The sequence below is a fragment of the Lycium ferocissimum genome, chromosome 12 (assembly GCF_029784015.1).
Source record: "Lycium ferocissimum isolate CSIRO_LF1 chromosome 12, AGI_CSIRO_Lferr_CH_V1, whole genome shotgun sequence".
In the NCBI taxonomy this organism is placed as follows: domain Eukaryota; kingdom Viridiplantae; phylum Streptophyta; class Magnoliopsida; order Solanales; family Solanaceae; genus Lycium; species Lycium ferocissimum.
Genome location: NC_081353.1, coordinates 43,077,239 through 43,080,933, shown reverse-complemented (window position 1 = coordinate 43,080,933; position 3,695 = coordinate 43,077,239). Strand labels below are relative to the sequence as shown.

The 3,695-nt window shown below is 33.6% G+C and overlaps 1 non-coding gene across 1 annotated transcript; it reads left to right on the top strand.

Moving 5' to 3' along the window:
* Positions 1-366: 366 nt before the first annotated feature.
* On the top strand, positions 367-439 carry TRNAE-CUC (transfer RNA glutamic acid (anticodon CUC)). The gene has a single exon. It is a non-coding gene; the product is annotated as a tRNA-Glu (tRNA).
* The last annotated feature ends 3,256 nt before the right edge of the window (positions 440-3,695 follow it).

Below are 3,695 nucleotides of genomic sequence, written 5' to 3'. Positions count from 1 at the left end.
TAACACATTTCAACTAGTATTATTAGATATCTCCAATTCAAAATTTGTAATCAAATGTTTGTTTTAACTGATCAAACAGTAGGATAGCCTTAAAGTCCGTAAAAGGAAACATCCTGTGGCATTTTTTTTTGTTTAACCATTTGATATTCGAAATTCAATAGCTAATTTGATGAATTCAAATCGCATTGATAGGGTCCATTTAATAAAAAAGCGTTCCTTTTCAAATGTTATGCATCTATCACTTCGGGTGATTGAACTTATTATTTTGAGTTCGACTTTATTTAATATCGAGTTTGGTTAGGTATTTTCCCTTTCTCTTATTTAGTCTATGATTTGTTTCTGGGTGGCAAGCTTGAAGAACAACAATCCGTTGTAGTCTAGTTGGTTAGGATACTCGGCTCTCACCCAAGAGAACCGGGTTCAAGTCCCGGCAACGGAACAGCTCATCTTTTCACCCCACCTGACCTTTTTCGGGTTTGCACCTAATCTTTTGACAAATTTTTCAAGTGAATCTTGTTTTCCACACATAAAACTTTTACTTTTTTTTTAAAGTAACATGCACATTCTAATACAATTTCAACTTTCAAATATCATATTTTCTCACTTTCTTTTCAAAGTCATATTTTTGTTTGTCCAAATGTCTACTAGATTTGCTATCTTAATTGATTCTGTTGATAAGACGCTGTACTCCGTTAAAAGAAATGAAGAAATAGATAACAAATCCAAATATTTTATGTAGCAAAAAGAAGATAAGATGTGAAAAAGTACACGTTGAGTGGAACAATAAATCTAAAAAAATAGAGAGAATACAATAGAGAGGACAAATCATAAGACCTAATGATGACAAATCATAAGACATAATGCTCTAGTTATCTATCAAAAACCAGTGGTCATTTCTTATTAGTCTCCTATTAATAATGATATCCAAATAAATCCATTGTGTTTTGTTTAATTAAAGAATTTAAGTTATATACATGATACATCGGGAGTAATAAATAATGATGATATAGCTGTTTTTAAACTGTCAGTATGTATAATTTAAAGTTTAGCTTAATATTTAGATAGCTTTTTAAATTTGTCAGCAAATTTCATTTAGACCCCTCGAATTAAGACTTGTTTCAATTGTGCACCTTAACACAAAGTAAAGTGTCTATTAGATACTTATGGTTCAAATTTTGAAAAACTTCAGTGCGTATTCTCAAGAGTTTATTAGATAGCTAAGGTAACTACATAAAGTATGTCATCTCCTTTAAGTATACACATCAGCTTCAATTGAAATATGCATGAGATTTTATAGTTTATTGAGGCAAATATATATAATTAAAGGAGGTGACATAATTTTAAGTGTTTAACTTACTTACATAATGGACACTTAATAACACGCAAAAACATTTTTGAAGATTTTTAAACCAAAAGTGTTTAATGGGAGCACTCTCTTACATATTCAGGTGCTCAATCGGAACCAACCTTAATTTAAATATTTTATTAGTCTATATGTGTTTAGCGCTAAAAGTTCTTATTAAAAGGGATCCATACAGATGCCATCCACAATGCAAATTGGCACTAGTACATAGTACGATCTTGTGTTGGATCGATGATGACTAGAGTAATCGTGTCCTCCATTCATGCTATTTTCATCCTCACAATATCATTTTGTCTTTGTCTTCATGCAGGAACATGAAGAGGACATATTTGGAAAATGAAAGAGAGGAAAATATATGTTATGTAAGAGTTCTATTATGACGTGATTTATTTAGGAGAAAATATTTAAATTCACATTTTGTTATAAAAATACCGTATTATGGATGTCCATTTAAAAATTCTACAACGACAACTTCATGCAAAGCTTGTAAGCTTACAAATAACTCACAGCTTGCAATAAGCAGCATCCTGAAAATGTTGGGTTTTAATGTGATAGATGAATGGGAAATGGAGGGGAAAAAATATGGATGGAAAATAAAAAATTTAAATTGTTCCTTTTTACTTTTTGGATGAAGCATTTCTCCCACACTGGTTGTGAAAAGGAAAGTTCTTGTGCTTAAATATAGATGCACTCCTTCTACTTGCTAAAGGATTGAGAAGAAGACAAGCCTCGCGCTGTCGTCGTCGTCGCTCGCTCGGCTTTTAATCTTTTTGGACCAAATTTAATTAATTTTCAATTCTTTAATTATCAATTAAAATTCAAATTATGACCTGTTTTTCCTGATCCGGTTCTGACCCGCTGATCCGCTTTCCTTCCAGGAATAATTTCAACTATTGCACATGCGATGGCATCAGTAGAGAAACCTAAAAAAAAGCTGGAATTAATTTCAAAAGATGGCAGCAAAGAATGTTCTTTTGGTTGACAACTCTTGGTATGAAAAAGCTCACAAATGAATATCCTCCTGTTCTTAAAGAAGGAATGCTAGAGAATCAGTGCTTCATGATTATTGAGGCTTGGAAGCATTCAGATTTCTTGTGGAAGGATTACATCCTTAGGGTTTTAGAGGATGACTTGTACAACGTCTATAGTACTGCAAAGACTTCAAAAGAATTGTCGATTGCACTTGAGAAGAAGTATAAAACTGAAGACGCACTTGAAAAAAATTGTGGTTGCCAAGTTTCTAGACTATAAAATGATAGACAGTAAAACTGTTGGAACCCAAGTTCAAGAGATCCAAGTTCTTATCCATGACCTCATTGCTGAAGGTGACATTTCAAGTGGCTGCGGTGATTGAAAAGTAGCCTCCTTCATTGAGAGATTTCAAGAACTACCTGAAACACAAACACAATGAAATGACTCTAGAAGATCTTGTGATTCGTCTGAAGATCGAGGAGGATAATAAGGCTACTGAAAGAAAATCGCATGGAAACTCAACGATTATGGGAGCAAACATCGTTGAGGAAGATGCTCCAAATAGTAAGAAAAGGAAGAAGACTTCTGAACAAAGAAAGGAGCAGAACAAGGAAAAAATTAAAAGGCAGCTGCTACAATTGTGGAAAAGCTGGACACAAGGCTCCGGATTGTCGAGCCCCTAAGAAAAACAAGAAAAAAGGTCGGGCAAACATAGTGGAAAAGAATGATGTAATTGATGATCTGTGTGCTATGCTTACGGAATGCAATTTAGTTGGAAATCCAAAGGAGTGGTGGATTGACTCTAGAGCCACTCAACATATTTGTGCTGTCAAAAAAGCATTTGCTACGTATGCTCCCACTGGATCCGAAGAAGAGCTTTCCATGGGAAACACTGCAACAGCCAAGGTTGAAGGATATGAGAAGATATTCTTGAAGATGACTTCCGACAATGTGTTGACTCTCAGCAACGTTCTTCATGTTCCTACTATTGGGAAGAATTTAGTTTCTGTCGTACTTCTCGTTAAAAACGGGTTTAAGTACGTTTTTATTTCTGATAAAGTTGTTATCGGCAAAAATGAGATGTATGTAAGAAAAGGGTTAACCCACCGAGGGCCTTTTCAAACTTAATGTAATGGATGTTGACAGTATTATAAAATTCTAGCTTCATCTTATTTATTGGAGTTAAACTATTTGTGGCATGTTCGTTTAGGACACGTTAACTACAAAAACTTGCGAAAATTTATTAACTTAGAAGTATTGCCTAAATTCGAGTGCAATAAATTAAAATGTCAAATATGTGTTGAATATAAGTTTGTTAAACATCCTTATAAGTCTATTGAAAGGAATTTCAATCCTTTAG